General features: G+C 47.7%; 1 long non-coding RNA gene and 1 pseudogene across 1 annotated transcript; one reads left to right on the forward strand and one right to left on the reverse strand.

Annotated features, from left to right (window-relative positions):
• Positions 1-15,214: 15,214 nt before the first annotated feature.
• LOC121020563 (uncharacterized) lies at positions 15,215-16,242 on the forward strand. The gene is made up of 3 exons (XR_005786192.1): positions 15,215-15,748; positions 15,863-15,980; positions 16,165-16,242. It is a non-coding gene; the product is annotated as an uncharacterized LOC121020563 (long non-coding RNA).
• A 3,164-nt stretch (positions 16,243-19,406) lies between these two features.
• Positions 19,407-19,973, reverse strand: LOC121020446 (60S ribosomal protein L34-like; annotated as a pseudogene).
• Between the last annotated feature and the right edge of the window lie 1,307 nt (positions 19,974-21,280).

The raw sequence follows: 21,280 nt of genomic DNA on the forward strand, positions 1-21,280 counted from the left end.
TGATCCAGTTTGCTGGGCATGCGTCTTCCTCCTGGCTGTCCGGGGCATCTGGCCATTCTGTCTGCAGTGTTGCTTCTCTGAAGTTCCTCCGAGTCACTGGATGGAGCACGTGGCAGGTGAAAAGGATTTTATCTTCTCCCCCAGAGTCAGGGACCCTGGCCTTGACTCTCATCTGGCTGGGGACAGGCATGTATTTAGGCTGTGGGGTAAGAAGGACAGACAGAGTCTTCTCTCCATTTCACGGATAAGGAGAAACACTCAGAGGATGGGGACACAAAGCGGAGTCTTCTGACTCCAGAACTCCCAGAATTATTTCATTTTATACCATTTTATTATTATTATTTTTTTTTAATTTTTTTTTCAACGTTTATTTATTTTTGGGACAGAGAGAGACAGAGCATGAACAGGGGAGGGGCAGAGAGAGAGGGAGACACAGAATCAGAAACAGGCTCCAGGCTCTGAGCCATCAGCCCAGAGCCTGACACGGGGCTCGAACTCCCAGACCACGGGGCTCGAACTCCCGGACCGCGAGATCGTGACCTGGCTGAAGTCGGACGCTTAACGGACTACGCCACCCAGGCGCCCCATTTTATTATTTTTAAAATTTTTTTAAATTTATTTATTTATTTTGAGAGAGAGAAAGAGAGAGAGCTCAAGCAGGGGAGGGGCAGAGAAAGAGGGAGAGAGTGAATCCCAAGCAGATTCCCCACTGCCAGCACAGAGCCCCATGTGGGGCTTGAACCCAGGAACTGTGAGATCATGACCTGAGCCGAAATCAAGAGTCTGACTCCCAACCGACTGAGCCACCCAAGCGCCCCCAGTGAGATCTTTTTAGAAGGCAGTTCCCCCAAAAGGAATTTACTGTTTTTGTTTGTTGGTTGGTTTGTTTTTTACGTAAAGCCGTGTTACTTTGGGTTAAGATTCTTTGGTTTCTGTCCTGCTTTGGTCACAACTGAATGTGGTTGGCACTACATGGGGAGCACAACATTGTTTCTAAGTGTTGTGTGATGAGCACTGAAATAATTACTCAGCTTGACAAGTCCGCTTGGGTTTCAGGGACTTCATTCCTTTCAGATAAAGGCGTGTTATGCTCTCCCCCAAAACATTTCTTTTTCTTTTTCTTTTTGTAAGTTTATTTACGTATTTATTTGTGCAGGGCGGGGGAGGGACAGAGAAAGAGGGAAAGAGAATCCCAAACAGGGTGCACACCGTCAGCACAAAATCGGATGCAGGGCTCCAACTCCCAAACCACGAGATCATAACCTGAGCTGAAGTTGGAGGCTTAAACGACTGAGCCACCCAGGCACCCCTCCCCCCAAACATTTCTCACACGGATGAGGAAGTGGAGTCTGACCTAAATACACCTCTCTTTTGCTATGCAGGCATTTCTCACTGGTGTTTTGTTTTGTTTTTTTTTTAAACATTTATTTATTTTCAAGAGATAGAGACAGAGTGTGAGCAGGGGAGGGTCAGAGAGAGAGGGAGACCCAGAATCTGAAGCAGGCTCCAGGCTCTGAGCTGTCAGCACAGAGCCCGACACAGGGCTTGAACCCACCAACTGTGAGATCATGACCTGAGCTGAAGTCGGATGCTCAACGGACTGAGCCACCCAGACGCCCCTCTCATTGGTTTTTTTGAACTCTTCAAGTATTTTTTGTCTATGCAGCATTAGTGTAAAAAAAAAAAAAAGGGTGCATCCTCAATTTATGTATTTTTATGCATTCTCTCACATTGTATAATGTATTAGTAGAAATAACTTAGTGATTTTTACCAAGTGAAATAGGATAAAGGAAATAAAATAGAACTTTTACTATTTCATTGCTGGCCCCAGTGGATCATTTTACACACATTCTGGGCTGCAGGTACCTTACTTTGGAGACAGCCACATGTTTTTTAAACTGGAAGGATGCAAAATCCCAAGAGCGTAAGCAATTTGTTCTGCTCTTATTAGTGGGAGGAAAGAATTATTACTACAGCTGAAACTATCAATTTACTTAAACCAAAACCTACAACAAAGGGGTGCCTGGGTGGCTCAGTCGATTAAGCTCTGACTTCGGCTCAGGTCAGGAGCTCGCAGTCTGTGAGTTCGAGCCCCGCATTGGGCTCTGTGCTGACCGCTCAGAGCCTGGAGCCTGCTTCAGATTCTGTGTTCCCTTCTCTCTCTGCCCCTCCCCTGCTCATGCACTGTCCGTCTCTCTCAAAAATAACTAAAACATTAAAAAAACTTAAAAATAAAAAAATAAACACCTACAACAAAGTATCAGAAATATTGTAAATATTGTATAAGAATTACCCAAAGCGCACCCCAACCCATGAGTATTACACTGGCAAAGTGACAAGATGTTGAAAACATACATTGTTTTCATTGTATTTCTCAACGCATACGCTTGTTTGCTATCATTAGTAATCGTCACTGCATGAAAACTTCCAGGCTGGCAATGTTACAAACAATAAGACACAGAAGATCTTCTTTCAGACTCTGATGGCAAACATACAAATCATGGGCCAACATGGTGGGATGGAGGCACGGGAGTTAGTTGCAAGACATTCGCTATATAATCTCCATGAGGAAGAAAAATATTCAAACCTTTGTACATGTATCTATCTGATATTATTTGTGCTTTAGAAAATGACCCATCTAGGAACTTTTCCAGATTTTAGAGTTAAAAAATTTTTTTTTTAAATTTTTAATGTTTATTTAAAATTTTTTTTCTTTTTACATTTATTTATTTTTCAGAGACAGAGAGAGACAGAGCACAAGCGGGGGAGGGGCAGAGAGAGAAGGAGACAGAGAATCCAAAGCAGGATCCAGGCTCTGAGCTGTCAGCACAGAGCCCGATGCGGGGCTGGAACTCACAAACCAGGAGATCATGACCTGAGCCGAAGTCGGACACTTAACCGACTGAACCACCCAGGTGCCCCAATGTTTATTTATTTTTGAGACAGAGACAGAGAGAGAGCGTGAACACGGGAGGGGCAGAGAGAGAGAGAGAGAGAGGGAGACACAGAATCCGAAGCAGGTTCCAGGCTCTGAGCTGTCAGCACAGAGCCGGACTCAGGCCTCGAGCCCATGAACCGCGAGATCATGACCTGAACTGAAGTTGGACGCTCAACCGACCGAGCCACCCAGGTGCCCCTAAAAACTTTTTTTAAAATGTTCATTTCTGAGAGAGAAAGACAGGGACAGAGCATGAGCGGGGGAGGGGCAGAGAGCGAGGGAGACACAGAATCCGAAGCAGGTTCCAGGCTCCGAGCTGCCAGCACAGAGCCCGACTCGGGACTGAAACCCACGAACTATGTGAGGTCATGACCTGAGCCAAAGCCGGATGCTTAACCAACTGAGCCACCCAGGTGTCCTGAGATTTTAGAAGTTTCTAGATGCAGCCCTCAAAGGGAGACCTCCCCAGACCTGCACTGGGTCCTGCTTAGATGTTACGTGACTGGATGTGGCCTTTCTCTGCTGCTCTCCCAGTCGTGTTGGGGGATTAGTGTAATTAGAGCCTGTGCTTGTACAGCTCTTTGACATTCTCGGATGAAAAGTGCTAGATGAGCGTAAAATTTTATAACTGTAATGGAATCCAAGCAAACAGCGTTGTAATAAATGGGTCTTGCTGCTGATACTGCGTTTAAGAGTCCCCTCTTTATTATCTCATGTTTACTATATGTGATGAACCGAGGTGATTAATAACAATGATAATAATTACTCCTACAGCATTTTATGCTTTCAAAGGGCTTTACAACTTGTTCATTATGTAATCTTTAATCTTCAGAGTTGCTACTATGCTAAGTCAGTATTGGGGTTTGGTTTGTTTTTGTTTGTTTCTTTAGAAACATTTTTCAGACAGAGGGAGAAATCTGAGGGGCAGAGAGAGGGCTGGAGTGTTCAGGTTCACACAGCAAGGCAACGCAGAGCTGCTAGCTTCCCATCTGAAGACAGGATGAGGTGAGAAGGGAGAAGGGTTCAGGTAATAATGCTTAGCGGATGCCGTTCGGGGCTCGGGGGGCAGCTCGCTCTGCCCTGAACATGACCAACTGAAGCAGGGGTGTTGGGTCAGGTAAAGCAAAGGGCAACTTGATTGAGGATTTGGAGGTGGAGGTTCCCGCCCCCCCACGGCCCCCTCCCGGAAGGTCCGGAGGCTCTGGTGGCATTTCCGTGGTAGCCTGTGTTCCTTCAGCTGGTACTTAACACCTGGTCAAGGTTGATCAAGGGGAGTAGGGCTTTATATGGCAGCTAATTGGGTGCTATAAGGAACAGACCCCAAACTGTGGTGTCAGCAACTGTGCATTGCATAATCAGCTGTTTCGAATGCCCACCGGGGGATTAGAGGGAGATAAGCGAGTGCTGTAGGTATCTGTAAGACAAGCGGTGTGTCAATTACATCGTGGATGGCCAGATTTATGTGCTTTTTGGCAGTGCTGCTGAGCTATTAATCATGTCTCAGGGAACAGGCCCCATGTAAACCAAAAGCAAATGGCACATCACATCTCGTGGACCGTCCCAGTAAAAAAAAAAGAAAAAAAAAAAAGTCACGTTTCCCCCTATATCTTCCGCTGACGTCTAAGGTACTAAAAAACGAGAATGGAGACACAGAAGCATCCAGCAGTAATCAAGTACGACCGACCCATTTTTCCCTTCTCTTCTCTCTTTTTAAAAACAGAGACGGAACCGTGTCTTCCGAGCTGGGGAGACTGGATTCCCAGTCAGCATCTGGAAATGGCATATTTCACATAAAAACGCACCCGTTACAACATTTTCTTTTAATGACCAAGGGAGGGTTTCATGGCTTTCCTTTACTTTTATTGCGATGTCGTTTAGATGGGCCATACATGTAGATTTCTTATTACTTGCTAAGCTACATATCTCACGAAGCGCAATACATCTAATGTCATAATTAAATGTCGTCAGGCTAATGTGTATGAGTGTTTGGAGCTTTATCACTAATTGCTGTGTTAGCATGAATTAGACAGTGAAGTAATTAGAAGCCGAAATGCATCTGTGTCATGTGGTGCAGTTTCTGGGGGGGGCCGTGTGTTCGTGCACGTGCGAGAGAACGGATGCCTGTGTGAACCGGATCTCCCCTCTTCCCTCCCTTACTCCTGAGCGTTTCAAAGTGCTCGCTAGTCTCCTGTCTGTGCAGAAGTCTCTGAAATGATGTCCAGAATGGAAGCCCTTGTCTATAAGAGGGATTCCACGTTTCTTTCAATAAGCAAGCCTCTGTCATCGGTCGGCCGGGAAAGCCTCACTCTGGAAACCAGAATCCATGCGAGACAGGCCTTAGGGTTTACCAAATACATGTTTATCTTCGGGACAGATTAGTTAGGATCGGGGTGTGTGTGAGTTGTCGTGAGGGGGGCTGGGAGTCGTATAAAGGAGGAAATGGGAAGACATTTATTTTTAGCTTGAGATCTATGCTGACCTTCCCACCTTTGTCACATCCTCAAGGATCCATCCTGCTGACCATGTGACATCTCAACTTTTCCTCTACCTCCTCCCCTCCGTCTCCCACTCTATCTTGGTTTGGTACTAAACAGGCGTCGGAAGAGAGGCCTAGAAAAATCATGCTCTGGCTTCCTGGTCCCGTCCCCTCCCAGGGGAAGTTCAAGACACAAGGCAAGGCCTTCCTCACGAGGACCCTGGGTCCAGGAGAGTCCTTGACCTTGCCCTGGCCTCCCCCAGCCCAGGGCTTCTCTGCAACGCTTCCCCAGGCAAGGGGTACCTTTTTGTTTTTTGTTAGGGTGTAACAGTCCCTAACAAAACAAATTCAGGTGCAGCTGAATTTGACCCACCAGGGAACTGAGGAAGGTAACGTGACAGCCTCAGGGAGAAGTCCATCCTCCAATAACTTTTATCTGCCGGGGAGGCCATTACCACCTGCTTGATTTCTCAGGCAATTTTAATTCATTGCTGCCTGGCGATAGGGAATCTGAGAGAGAGAGAGAGAGAGAGAGAGAGAGAGTCCTTCACTCTGAGTTACCCCATAGGCTCTTCCCACAGCCCCGAGATACACTGCGTGCTTGGCATGTTCTGTTTTATTCATCCAGATATTTTTTTCATATGTCGGCCCCGCTAATGTCTGAGCGGCTTTCCGCCGTGGTTTTAGCTCTTGTCCTCGAAGGCTCGGCATAACCCACAGAGTCGTCCCCCCCCACCCATGGTAGGAACAGGGGAGTGAAAAGGATTCTGCTGTCTGACAGCTTTGACGAGCCTTGTCAAATTCCCGTCCCCGGAGGTGCTTCTTGTCCATTAGGAGGCTGAGTGCTTGCCGGGAACCTTCCTGAATTCCAACAGAGACAAGATCAAGGTCTAATGCACCTCCTGAACACAGGGCCTCCCTCTCCTTGACCAACAAATTCTGACAGAATGGCTTGTCAACAAATAGGCCTGGGGTGGGAAGATAAAGAGTTGTCATTCAGAAATAAATGCTGTTATTTCTCTTTACAATTTGTAACCTCTTTTTCAACTCCTTCCCTCCCCCTCTCCCTCGTCTTCTCTAGTCCCCCGGTCTTGCTTCCCAGCAAAATGCTCCCACGGCCGCACCGGGAGGAGCCTCACATTGACAACCAACCGGTGCTCGCTCCTGCTGCGGGGGCTTCCTTCCTCCTCACCTTCCTAAACAGCCCCTCCCTGCTTTGAAACAAACTCCAAGGCCGTGTGAAAGCGCGTCAGAGGCAGATGGCAAAACCCGCCAACTGCATCCGTCAAGTGGGCGAGAGATCTTTAACTTGTTCCTTTTGGCTTGGCAGGTGATGTTCGGCGTTCCTTGTGTATTTAGTGGTTTCTAATTTAAATCACTTACATTTAATACAATTCCTCGAACTCTTCTTCACACGGCTGTTCATCTGTCGAGTCTCACACGTTGAGGCTTTTGTATTATCTCTCTGCCCGCCCCCCCCGCCAGAGTACGCATGGGCTGTTTTCTTGTCTACATAGCACACGAAATTGCCCGCTTCATGAGGGATGTGTCTATCTAGTTCAAAGCTGTATGCCGTCTCTAGCATGGGACTTGGTGTATAAGTGACACTCCACAATAGGAGTTGAGTGACTGCATGAATGTATGTGTCTTTTGCTGTGCGTAGAATACTGTGCCAAGTTGCTGCAGGACTGACTCTGATCTTTAGAAATGTATTATGTAGGGGGCACCCAGGTGGTGCAGTCGGTTAAGTGTCCGACTCTTGATCTTGGCCCTGGTCACGATCTCACGGTTCGTGAGTTCAAACCCCGAGTTGGGCTCCGTGCTGATGGTGTGGAGCCTGCCTGGGATTCTGTCTCTCCTTATCTCCGCCCCTCCCCTGCTTGTGCCTGTGCACACGTGTGTGCTCCCTCTCTCTCTCTCAAAATAAATAAACTTAAATAAAAAAAAATTTCTTAATGTATCACGTGGTAGGGCATATGAGACCCAGGCTTACGAATCCTGATTAATAAATTACGGAGTAAGAGAATTGCTACATGAGAGAAGAAAACAAACGTCTACAGTGGTGGTGGTGGTGGAGAAAGGCAAGAGTAAAGTCAGGAAAGTTCCTTGGAAGATATAGCCTTTAAGTTGGGCCTTGAAAGATGGGTGGGGTCTTGATGGATAAAGATGGGGCCGCATGGAGGCTTGGAGGAGAAGGAGAGTGTGGTGGGCATTTATTATTTTGGGCCATCCACGTGCATTCACCTGACTCTTAGTAATAGCTCTTGGTTTTCTTTAGGATGTTGCAAAAGACCCCCGATGCCCCTCACTGGGTCCAATGGGGCCTTGGAGGTAGCCGGGGAGGGCTGGCCAATGAGACTCAGGACTAAATATGAAAGATGAGTGACAGTCACTTTACAAAGAAAGAGACAGCAATGGCAAATAAGTACATGACAATAGGCTTGACGTTGTTAGCCGCAGGGGAAATGCAAATTAAAACCAGCGTGGTGCCACCGCACACCCACTAGAATAGGAACAATTAAAAAAGCAACAATGCCAAATGCTGGAGAGTATGTGGAACAGTTGGAACTTCCATAGTCTCATGCCTTGTTGATGGAGATACAAAATGGTACAACTGGTTTGGAAAACTCTCGGCAGTGTGTGTGTGTGTGTGTGTGTGTGTGTGTACTTATATATAATTGCTGGAGAGAGATATATATATCTCTCCAGTAATTCTTCTCTCCTTTCTTAGGTATTTACTAAAAGAAATAGGCTAGAGCTTGGCTGGCTCAGTCAGTTGAGCCTCCAACTCTTGATTTCAGCTCAGGTCATGATCCCAGGTTTGTAGGATTGAGCCCTGTGTTGGGCTCCATGCTGACGTGGAGACTGATTAACTTTCTCTTTCTCTCTCTCTCTCTCTCTCTCTCTCCCTCTGTCCTTCTCCCCGCTGTGTTCTCTCTCTCTCTAAAATAAAAAATAACAAGAAAGAAAAGCATAAATTTACAAGAATGTTCATGGCCGCTCTATTGCTAACAGCAAAAAATCGGAAACGACCAAACACCCATCAACAGGTGAATGGATAAATGGAATGTGTATGTCCACACACTGGAATACAATTCAGCAAATAACAAGGAATCGAACAACTAGATCAATCCTAAAAGCACTATTTTGCATGAAAGAAGCCACATACAGAAGAATACACACTTGATCCCATTTACATGAAGTTCAAGAGCGGACAAAACTAATTTAAGGAGATTGAAATCAGAATAATGGTTGCCTCTGGGCAAAGAGGGAGATTGATAAGGAAGGGCCATTAGAGGATTTGCTTGGGTTATTGGTGTATATACATTTGTCAAAACTCATTGACTATCCCCTTAAGATCTGTATGTTTTATTGAAGGTAAATAGTACTTCAATTTTTAAAAGCCAGAAAATTTTCTTTTTTGAAAAAAGTTTTTACACCTTTGTATTCATTTTTAAGAGACAGAGAGAGACAGAGTGTGAGAGAGGGAGGGGCCGACAGAGGGAGACACAGAATCTGAAGCAGGTCCCAGGCTCTGAGCTGTCAGCACGGGGCCCAACGCGGAGCTCGAACCCACGGACTCCAAGATCATGCCCTGAGCTGAAGTCGGATGCTTAACCGACCAAGCCACCCGAGCACCCCAAGTCAGAAAAAATTTCAAAAAGTTAAACATTGGGTTTAGGGTTTAGGAAGGTTCAAGCCACACACATCCAGAGCTAAAAATAGCTAATGACAGTCCATTTTGTAGTTATTATTTTATTTATTTGTTAAAGGTTTTATTTATTTATTTATTTATTTAAGAGAGAGAGAGAGAGAGAGAGAGAGCGAGCAGGGGAGGGCCAGAGGGAGAGAGAAAGAGAGACTCCCAAGCAGGAATCCCAAGCAGGCTCCACATTCAGCACTGAGCCTGACGTGGGGCTCGATCCTGCAACCCTGGGCTCATGATCTGAGCCAAGATATCAAGAGTTGGACACTCCACCGACTAAGCCCCCCAGGCACCTCCAGTTTGCATGTTTTGAATGGGTATTCTATATTAGCCACCCAAATTCACTTCTGAATCTCTAATTCGCTTTGTTGTCTTTACCGGAGCCAGAGGAACCCAGACCTATCTCACAGTGAATTATGCAGGGGCACGTATGGTTCTAACTCGCATATTCACACAATGCTGTCAATCTCATTTTAATTGGTGGAAGTAAAGAAATATACATGTCAAGACTGTTCGATTAGCATTCAGGATTCCTCCGTTGCCTAAGAGCTGGAGGTTGGGTCATTTAGTATTTAGCTTAGTTTGACTTCTCTCTTGTGGAACTGGGTCACCTCCACTCACAGACCCACGCTGAAGAAAGCTTGTGACCTGGGCCCTGGCCCCTGACCTGGGACTCTTCGCCTGCTTGTCTTCCCCAGTGTCGGTTCCTCCACGTCTTGGGACTCCTAACTCCCTATCATCTACGGGGAAGGTCATGGCCAAAGCCAGAAAGGGAAGGACTGACCCTTTGTTCGAGGCACCCGCTTTAATAGGTTTTCTTGTTTAATTACCACGGAGGCCCCTTGAGGTGGATGCTGAGATCTCTATTTTACCCAGGAAGAAACTGAGGCCCAGAGAGTTAGATAAGCTGCTCGTGGTAGAAAGGGTTGTTCAAATAATAGATGTTTATGGTCTGGAGAGAAAACAGCAAGTCAAATCTTGTGTGTATTCCCCGCTGCTGTGGCCTCTCCCTGGAGAGGCCCCGAGGCTCCGTGCGGCGGGAAGATAAGATGCCACGGCTTCCAGAGTTAGCAAGAGCCATGTCAGACAGCAGCGTGCCTGGTGGGTGGGTGTTGGAGAGCGAAATATTTGTGGGGCAGGCTGAGACTTAGGCCACGTCTACGCTAGCTGCTACCGTGGCACCCTCTGTCACGCTGTGGTTCCCGCAAGATGGCTGGATTTGGGGGCGCCCGGGTGGCACCGTCAGTTAGGTGTCTGACTTCAGCTCAGGTCACGATCTCGCGGTCCGTGAGTTCGAGCCCCGCGTCGGGCTCTGTGCTGACAGCTCAGAGCCTGGAGCCTGCTTCCGATTCTGTGTCTCCCTCTCTCCCTCTGCCCCTCCCCTGCTCACGCTCTGTCTGTCTGTCTGTCTCTCTCTCTCTCTCAAAAATAAGTAAACATTAAAAAGAAAAAAAAAAGATGGCTGGATTTCCACGAAGTTACGTCAACACAAAAACAGCTGCCTCTCTGTGGGGCCAACGAATGCTACCGCGGTGTTTTCCGTCGAGCTGCCCCTTTGCAGTGGAGTGAGTTTTTCCAACAGGAACCAGGAGACTGGAGGACTGTGGAGAGGGTCAGTTCCAAGTCAGAGAGGGGAAGGGGACATGCTGAGAGTTTAGTGACAATTTCCAGTCTAGATTTCGGACTCTCTCTTCCATATTTTTCCCAGAAGAGGATTAAGTGTCATTGACGTCTTTGGACACCTGGAGTGTTTTGGGGAAGTGTTTCAAGTGATACTTCTAGTAAATGATTTTCCTGCCCGACATTTGCCCCCTCCCACCACTTGAGACAAGAAGAGCTTCCTTAGCTTCTCACGTGGAAGGACACATTGGAAGTGATGACGTTGGTAAGGGCTGCTCTTGGCTGGAGGCGACAGACCCTGGGACTCTGGCCACCCTGGATCTCCGTGGCTTCCCTGAGGTCAGAGGCTTCTCTACCCTCACTTTTGGGGTAGTGCTTTTGGCACGCTGGTTGGAAACGCTGCCTAATGTAGCAGCAGAGGGGTGCCTGGCTGGTGACTCTTAATCTTGGGGTTGTAGGGTCAAGTCCCATTTGGGGTGGAAAGATTACTTCAAGGGGTGCCTGGGTGGCACCTGACTTGATTTCTGCTCCAGCCATGATCTCACGGTTTGTGAGATCGAGCCCCGCGTCAGGCTCTTTGCTGACGGTGCAGTATCTGCTTGGGATTCTCTCTCCCTCTCTCCTTTCCTCTCCCCCATGTGTGCTCTCTTTCTATCTAAATAAATAAATGAATTAAAATAAATTAAAATGCAAATTGCTTTAACGCAAACCTTAAAAAAGGAAAGAAAGAAAGGTTACTTAACATTTTTTTTTTAAATCTTCCAAAAAAAAAAAAAAGTACCAGCAGAGACATTGCACATACTACCTTAGCCTTAGGGTAAATGGTTTTCTGTACAAAAGCCAAGGATAAACTCCTGAGGTTAAAGGATATATCTTTGTAATCTTCTTCTCTTTCTCCTTCATGCAGTGAATAGAAAAAAAAAAAAAAAAGTTTGAACTCACATCCTGGATTTACAATCCTATCTTTATATCGATGGGAATACTATCAAGTGGGGGAGGGGAGGGGGAGAGAAAGAGACAGAAGCAGAAAGAAGACAGATGGAGGGAGAAATTGCATTTTACTAGTAATATTCAGAATTGCTCACCCATGGATCATAAACCGTTGAAAAACTTCCTTGGAATTGTCCAGCTTTAAATGATGTGCTGGGTTACTATGAACACAAATCCAGTAGCTAAGTCAATTATGAAAATAGGTGACAACATGAAACAATGGATAAAGAAGGGACACTGGAGTCCGGGAGATCCGGGTATGAATCCCAGCTATGGCACCTGTTAGTTCTGTGACCATGGGAAGTGGTGGAAAGTTTCTGTCGAATGGGGATAATAATACCCACCTACAAGGCTATTGTATTAACTGAGCGATAAGTCATGTGAGAGAACTAAGTCCATTATTTAATTGGACGTGCAACCCACATCGTTCTCTTCAGGGCAGCTTTATTCTAATATGGTCTCGTGCTGTGCCACCGACCTTACGGCGAATTTCTTTTGGCACTTTGGTAACCGCCATAGTCTGTGAAGAAGTGTCCAGAACAGACCTAAGTCACCATAAATTTTGTGGCTTAACAACTAATGATTCAATAAGGTCTAACTTGACAGTGTGGAGGGTGGAACTGTCGAATTTGTGTGTGTGTGTGTGTGTGTGTGTGTGTTTTAATGTTTGTTTATTCTTGACAGAAAGAGAGAGACTGAGTGCGAGAGGGGGAGGGGCAGAGACAGCAGGAAACACAGAATCGGAAGCAGGCTCCAGGCTCTGAGCTGTCAGCACAGAGCCCAACGCGGGGCTTGAACCCATGAACTGTGACATCGTGACTTGGACCAAAGTCAGACACTTAACCGACTGAGCCACCCAGGCGCCCCTGGGAGTGTCGTATTTGTAAACATAGGCAAAATAGGTTGCTCCCATGAATGTATCTGCTCATTGTGTTCATTCCATAAATGGCAAGGGAGAATTATGGAGTCTCACCAAAGCCTTGTGAAGTAGCTATTGGTAGTCCTATGTTAGAGAAACCGAGGCTGAGAGATAAAGTGCCCCAAGTGACTGCTAAGTATGTGGAAAGGCTAGGATTCCAAGTCAGTCCTTTCTGACACCAAAGTCTCCCCATTTTTCAGGCGTATGGACACACAATTCGGATGCAACACGATAATGCGGACGCTGCTTACATTTTATTGCAAAACGTGACGTGGCTCAAGAGGCCAGATGATGTCTTGTCTTCACAGCTTGAGAGTTGACCTCTCTGGTCTGAGTTAAAGCGGAGCCCCGGTGTGAGAAGGAAGGAGAAGAAGGTTAGTAACATCACCCGCGCATCACCACTGTTAACATTTTGGCTCACACCCATTTTTATTTTTCAAAAATGTATTTTGTTTTGTTTTAGAGGTAGTTGTTTTTTTTTTTTTAATTTTGTTGTTGTTGTTTTTGTTTTTGTTTTTGTTTTTGTTTTTGTTTTTTTACCAGTTATTACCAAGGAGGAAATGGTGCCAGAATCTCACAGGCTTCTTACTGTTTGATCCCTGACTGTTTTTCTCACTCCACTTCCAAATGGTGGTTGAAAATCTTTCTCGGGGCACCTGGGTGGCTCAGTCGGTGAAGCGACCGACTTCGGCTCAGGTCATGATCTCACAGCTCGTGAGTTCAAGCCCCGCGTCGGGCTCTGCGCTGACAGCTCGGAGCCTGGAGCCTGCTTCTGACTCTGTGTCTCCCTCTCTCTCTGCCCCTCCCCTGCTCATGGGCTGTCTCTCTCTGTCTCAAAAATAAATAAAAACATTAAAAAAAAAAAAAAAGGAAGAAGAAAATCTTTCTCAACCCTCTGCCCCACCTCTGGCTTGCAGTCCCTGGAGTGGGTCCCTCTTCCCCACGTCGGCAGGAAGTTGCCAACCTGGCTCACATCGCCTGCCCCTTCCTGGGTATCTCTGAGGACATGTAGGCTGGAATTCTTGCCCGTCCCAAGGAAGGACATTTCCTCGGGATTTTCTCTTTTGTAAGCCATGGAAGCGTACAATATATTTGAGAAAAATTCGATTCCAAATTAATTACAAATGTAAAAAGATTTGGCTTTAAAGAGATAAGTTTTAGATAGGAGAAGTTTACTTATGGGGAACATCTCATTCCAGAGAAGAGGGAATTCACTCGTGAAAATGAAAAACAACCTGAGCTTTGCGTTCCCTGGACAGGTTGGGAACTTTCAAGTCCTGAGTTTGGAAGCCTGGATAGGCCGGGACGTGCTAGGCGTGTCCCTTCACCACTCTGTTCCTCCGTCTTCCGAAGGGGGAAACAGTTTGGATCTCACGGAGGTGTTGCAAGGGTTAAATGAGAGGGCGATCGTGGGTCCCATCCTACAGCTTCAGGCCCCAGCAACCGCTCACAAGACCGTCCCTTATATAATCAGAGCAAGTAATTCAGAGGCCCAGACTGGCCGTTCTCTCTTGGTAGGGAATACCTGGGCCTAAGAGCCTGCGATGGCGATCCTTCATTATTTAGCTCTCCCTGGGGCACTGTCCAGCTGCCTCGAGTCTTTAATTTGCGCTGCAGAAAGGACACAGAAGAGTTAAACAGGAATACGTTTTTTTTACGCTGTTTTGGAGTTTTTCCTCTTTGTTCAACATCAAAGTGGTCCCCGGTCCATTTTGCCAGTTTATACATATTGTTGCACTCAGAGAAAGGCTGGGGGAGCTCAGCGGGCTGCCTGATCAGCTGTGACTCCCTCACAGGCCGGCTTAGGAGGCCAAATGGATTCCACCCCTGTAATGTTTTAATGATAAGGGGGGCGGTGGGAGGACGCTCCCTCCCTTTCCGAAGGAGACTTTGTGGAGGCCCCGCTAATAAATCATTTGTTCCCTCTAAATGCCCTCTCTCATCCACATAGGCACACTTGAGGCTCCCACTTGAGCCCACACACATAGGCTCCCACTTGAAATTTCTCATCAAGGGCAAACAGCTCCCAGCCCCGATGGCTGAGCTGCTTTTCAGCCCCCTCTGGTGCTCGTGACTACCCCGGGGTGGGGAACTCGTGGGCTGCAGAGCCTGAGGGCCCCCCCCCACCCTGGGAAACACAGTCAGGGGCCCGCTTTGTCTCCAGCCCACACCCCTCCCCATCTCTCTTGCCATGCCCCTGCACTCTCAACTGCACGAGAGAAGAAAACCAGCCACACGGAGGATTTGGAGGCTTCTGGCCCACTAGTCCTTGGACTTGCCTTCGCTTCCCCCCAAAGCCTGCGCTCTTCCAGGGAAAGCTGCCTAACGTGGCACTCAGCAGCTACGCGGGCTCCAGAAGAAAGTCACTTGGCTGGAAAGCTGGGGATTGCACCACCACCCCCCCCCCCGCGGGGGGGTCGAATTCTCCTCTTCCTTCCAACTGGCCCCCCCGGGGAGAGCTGGGGGTTGCCGCGTGGCCACTTCTGGGCTGGGCCCCCCTGGGCCTGCGCCCCTGTCCCTCCCGTCCAGCCCGGGGGGGAAGCCCACTCGTCTGCCCGAGCCATTTGGAGCACGTCAGCTCCTCCTCCCCATACAGGTGTGCAGCTGGGATAACCGATGATTAATGCATGTGTCTGGCCGGGCCTTCAGGGTAATTTGATTTGCTTGATATCCAGAGTGATCACCCCTCTTTCCTTCCTCCCCACCTTCTTTTTTTTCCCTGAGTTTGTGGCAGTGTTTACCTTAGTTGGTGTTTTCAGTTGATGAATGACACTTGTTTCTGGCCTCCGTTTCCGCCCAAGTTGTAATTAGATTTTGCACGAGGCTCCTGTGATTACGGACCTGGGCCTTCCTCCCCCATCGGACCTCTCAAAAGTTACTCGGCTTTCCGAACTTTCCCCAGTTTTCCTTCCTGTCGTCCTCACCAGCAAACCCCGGTGCCGATGGGCCGGCAGGAGGCCCCTGTCACCTCCGGGGGTTTAGGGTTTGTGCTGGCAAAAGCCACATCCTGCTCCTGATGGAATCCATTAGGCTGGAGGGACGAATGGCTTCCCAGAGAGATGCGCTGATTTGCCGGAGGGGAGCCGTGCTCTGCCCCAGGTAAGGCGACGTCTGCAGAGTCACCCTTCCAAGTGGATGCTGCCTGGCTCTCTGGGAGGGGTTCTGTCTCTGCAGAGGGTGAGGCGAAGCTGTGTTTTCTTTTTTCTTTTTAAGAGCTCTGCGGAGGAGGAAGCAGCCTGGGTGCCTTGGAACTGAAAGAATGCCCACGCAGCCGAGACAGCACCGCCAGTGAATTCACGGTCCGGGAAATAGATGAACTGCACCGACCCAGGTTACTATCTGTCTGCAGAGTTGAGAAAAAATTAGAGCTAGTGTGTCTGGTTCAGTTTACGCTGGGTCCACATCTAGGGCCAAGCAGTAAACGGAACATGTTTCTGGGGTTGCAAAAATTGGCTGAGGTTCTGCAAAACTATTATCCAACTGCTTTTGTTTTGGTTTGCCTAATTCCCTCTTAGAAAACTCGCAAGGAAGAGATTCGGAAGTGGAAGAGGGAGAAACATTGGTCCTTAAGAAACTTCTAAGAGAAATTTGAGGCCCCGGCGGCATCGTCTAGAAACACCTTTACGGTCTCAGCGTGGACTTACTAAAAACCGCGCTGGGTTGGTGAGGACACAGCTGACCGGGGGGTGGGGGGTGGCCCTTGCCTGCCCCGGCAGAGCTTGAAACCCTGTTGGGGACAATAGTGACAACCTAGGGCCATGGAGAAGAGAAGGGAGCCGGTGTCAGGATGTGGATTGTACTCCCTCCTCTGTCGCTAATGAGTGCTGGGACCTTGGGCAAGTAATCGCTCAGGGTCGGGGTCCTCACTACAAATTAAGGGAGTTGAAACAATCTCCTAAAGTTCCTTAGAGCCTTAATCTTCAGAATCTAATTACCACCCCCAGTAGATCTGTTGTATCACCAAGCAATAAAGGGAACGATGTAGACAAAGGATGCCGTTCAGAAAGCACCGCGTCACTATGGACGGCTCGAGGGGGGACCGCGGAGGAGCGGGGGCTCGCGCTGGACGGTGGGGTGGGCAGGACACCCAGCAGGGAGGGAGCCCAAGGGGTGTTTGGAGGATGGGGAAGAGGCCAGGTGGGGGGAGGTGGGTATTGAGAGAGAGCTTGGAAGGTTGGACCCACATGGGGAGGGTGTTGAACTCTGGCCTGAGTTCTAGAACTTGAGTTTGTGTGCTGACAGCTCAGAGCCTGGAGCCTGCTTCAGAGTCTGTCTCTCTCTCTCTGCCCCTCCCCCACTCATGCTCCGTCTCTCTCCATTTCTCAAAAATGAATAAAAACGTTAGAAAAACAAATTAAGAAAATGTTGTTGTGGTGGTGGTTGTGGTAGAACATACATCCCATAAAATTTACCACTTTAGCCACATTTAGGTGATGGTATTTGATACATTCACTATTGTGCAGCCATTACCTCTGTCCCTTTCCAAAACTTTTTCACCTTCCCAAACAGATGCTCCGTACCCATAAACAGTGGCCCCTCGTTCCTCCCTCCCCCCTGCCCCTGATAACCACTGTTCTGTTTTGTGTCTCTAGGAGTTTGCATATTTTAGGAATCTCACATAAGTGGAATCATATAATATTTGGCCTTTTGTGTCTGGCTTATTTCATTTAGCATCCTGTCCTGGAAGTTCATTCCTTTTTAAGGCTGAATAATAATCCTTTGTGCGTTTAGACCACGTTTTGTGTATCCGTTCATCTGCTGACGCTCACTTGGGTTGGCCCCACCTTTGGGCTCTTGTGAATGAGGCTGCATTTAGCATTTGAAATTTGGCCAGGAAAAGTCTTACTCCTTATAAGGTATGCTAGGCTTTTATTTTATTTTATTTTATTTTATTTTATTTTATTTTATACTATAATAGCTTTATTTTTTTAAGTTTATTTACTTATTTTTGAGAGAGAGAGAGAGAACACACAGGGAGGGACAGCAAGAGAGGAGAGAGGGAGAATCCCAAGCAGGCTCTGCACCGAGAGCATGGAACCTGACTAGGGGCTCGAACCCACGGAGGTAAGATTATGACCCGAGCTGAAACCAAGACTTGGACACTTAACCAACTGAGTCACCCAGGAGCCCTGGTATGCTATGCATTTAAAAACATTTTTCTGTGGAGAACTTAGAGCAGCTGAGATATTCCTAGATGACCCAGGTTAGTTGAAGGGCTTGGAGAATGGCACCAGAGGGCTCTAGGGGGTGCGGAACTAGAATGTTTTTGTTTTTTTTTTTTGACAACTACTCAAAACTCTATGATCATTGGAGAAGGTCTTGGCAGAGGAAGGAAGCCTTCCTGGAAGCCTCTTCTGGAAGGAGGCAGAGAATCAGTTTTCGGCCCTCAGGACCTACCCCTGTGTTTCTTCTCTGTTTTGTCTCCTACCCCTTAACCAGATCTGCTCACAAAAAAAGGATTATTTACTGGAACAAGCACCGATTTGTTGTTTCTCCCAAGAAATATTTGCATTTTCAACCTCATCTCTTCTTAGGGAATAAGACTAGATTTTTTAAAAATTGTCAGATGGGGGCGCCTGGGTGGCTCAGTCGGTTAAGCGGCCGACTTCGGCTCAGGTTGTGATCTCGCGGGCTGTGAGTTCGAGCCCCGCGTCGGGCTCTGTGCTGACAGCATAGAGCCTGGAGCCTGTTTTGGATTCTGTGTCTTCCTCTCTCTCTGACCTTCCCCTGTTCATGCTCTGTCTCTCTCTGTCTCAAAAATAAATAAACGTTTAAAAAAAAAAAATTGTCAAATGGATCCCAGCATTGGACGCTCAGTTGGAAGAGGTGTGGGGAATCTTCCCTGACCTCCTACCCGGCTGTAAATCTTACTTAGGTGCCCTTCCATTCATACATCATTGGGGCTTGAGGAAGAAGGTATTGGTTCTTTTGGGAGGACTCTGTCCTCACAGGAGGAATGGGAGAAGGCATTCGAAATCCAAAGGACGGGAGAAGCATCCCCTTGCTTTTGCTGTTTCTAACCGCCAACGCTGCTAGAGAGAATCGAGGCATCGTCCCAGGGGTCTGCGCGGAACTTTGTCGTTTCTAAACTTTTCTGAGATGGGGGCAGTTGAAGGCATGACTCCCTTTCTTTGGGAACTCCCTGGAGATTATAGTATTAGGGAGATTCCCCTTAACTGGTTTCACAAGGCAGGACTGACCTGCCTGGATAAGGGATGCCCAGCTGTTTGTATGCATGACGGCAGGTGATACAACTTGTGTGAACACTCTGAACGCAGTGTAGACTTCGGGTGATGAGAGTCGCCTCAGAGGCCCCGCTCTGTCTCCACACGTCCAACCCGTGAGGAGTTGTGCTATCCCACGTAATCCCACAAAGAAGAGGTGACAAGAGTTGGGTTTTTGTGCCTTAGCAGGTGGAGTAGAAGGAGAAGGGCTGGCAGAGGGGCGCCTGGGTGGCTCAGTCAGTTGAGTGTCTGACTCTTGATTTCGGCTCAGGTCATGATCCCAGGGTTGGTTGTGGGATCGAGCCCCACGTTGGGCTCCATGCTGAATATGGAGCCTGTTCAAGATTCCCTCTCTCTGCCTCTTTAAAAATAAAATAAAATAAAGTCAAATAAAGTCAAATAAAATAAAATAAGGAAGGGCTGGTAGAACGAGCAGCCAGCGTGGCACAATGTGTCCAAGGAATTTACAGGAAGTCTTTTTTCTTTTCTTTTCTTCTTCTTTATTTTTTAGCTACTCAAAAATCTTCATTTTTTTATGTAGCTTTCTGACTCGGTGCTCGTGCCTTCAACACTTTCACAATGATTTTCTGCTCCCCAATATGGAAAGCGCGCTTGATCCTGTCACGAACACATGTGGCACGCACGAAGCCACCGCAGGCCCTCCTGACCTGTTGTAGACAACCTCATGAGAACTTTAGGCTTCACGGCACGAACTCCCTGAAGCTGGCCTGCACACATGCCACGTGCAGATTTGGGGGCTTTCCCAACCTCCTTGGTATAAGGGTAGAGGATTCGGTCAGTTAAGCGTCTGACTTCCGCTCAGGTCACGATCTCCCTTTTCTTGAGTTCGAGCCCCGAGTCAGGCTCTGTGCTGACAGCTCGGAGCCTGGGACCTGCCTCGGATTCTGCCTCTGTGTTTCTGCCTTCCCCTGCTCAAGCTCTGTCTCATTCTCGCTCTCGCAAATATAAAGAAACATTTTAAAAAATTAAAAAAAAAAATAAAAATAATGAATAAAAATAAACAATTCTATTACCAGGGGTTCAAGAGAGCCTAGTTTTGTTAGAGGCTGTCTACGACGGTATGTCAAATGCTGGACCATTCTGAATGCCGACGGATAGACGCTGTCCCGGTAGAGCAAAAAGGTACAAAGGGTCCTATTTCTTTGGATACCTAATAAGGAGGACAAAGGTTGTGGTATGGCTCTCAAGTATTCAGTCAGCCAGTTAGTCAAAAAACGTTTATTGAGTACTTGTTATGTACTGGGCGTAGGGGCTAAAGAGATAAAAGGAGGGTGTGTTTTCTGTGTGCACCAGTCAAGTTGAGGGCAAAGGCAAGTACATAACCAATTATAAGGCAGAGAGTGGAAGATTGTATTTCCCCCAGATGGCCACGGTGATTACTCTAAAATATCATATATTACTAAAAAATTTGAGGTAGAGTAAGGGGACCAGATCAGGAGACATTTATGACTGAAAAGATATGTCATTACACTCACAGATTCCAAGGGGGAATGCCATGCCCCATGGCATGCCATGCCACGAGGGATGACCCGAAGAAGTGCCAGGATCAGTCAGGAGGCAGAAAGGGGGGAAAAGTGAAAAAGAACCTCCACTGAGGTTTCACAGGGAAAGCATCAGCGAGGCAGGGTAAGTGAGCTTAGGTTTGGCTACTTTGAGTAATTTCAGTGAGGCTCTGAGGCACAGGGACTGTCCCTAGTTGTCTGGGAAGTGACCCTGGGGTGAAGAGGGCATGGGGCGTAGTAGCTTGGAACATGACAGACCAGTAAAAACACTGATGGTGTGTGGGCTCTGGATTGGTTGGTTTGAATTTGAATGGTGTGCTTTGTGGGTCAGCAGTTCACCATCTCCAGGAATCGGTTAACCCTGGGAGGGGCAATCTCTCTGGGGTTGACAAGGCCCCAGACGTCAAAGCATTGGATTACAGAAAATACAAGACGTGGTTCATAGGGTGATATTTTGGGTCCCGCATGTTTCCCAGAAGCCTGCCACTCCTCCATCAAGAAGGGGAATCTATGTCCTTGTGCCTTGAACTTGGAGGACCCTTGTGCCTTGAATAGATTGTGGAAGAAGTTAACACCGTGGCTTCCAAGGCTCGGTCAAAAACAATATGGCCTCCATTTGGCTCTTTTTCTGTTGGGATACTTGCCCTGGGAACGTAGACGACACCACGTTGCGAGGAAACCCCAGGCACAGACAGAGGCTGCATTTCTGATTCTGACTGAGAACCCCAGCTGAGGCCCCAGTGAGACTGTGCCAGACATTGGGCATGTGAGTGAACATTTAGATCCCAGCCCCCAGCCTTTGCGCCACACTGGCTGATGCCAACTGGAGCAGAGGTGAGCAGTCGTCTAGGAGCCTGCCGGAGTGCAGATTCATAAGCAAAATA

This window comes from Herpailurus yagouaroundi, unplaced genomic scaffold, assembly GCF_014898765.1.
Source record: "Herpailurus yagouaroundi ecotype Mexico unplaced genomic scaffold, PumYag 250, whole genome shotgun sequence".
NCBI lineage: Eukaryota > Metazoa > Chordata > Mammalia > Carnivora > Felidae > Herpailurus > Herpailurus yagouaroundi.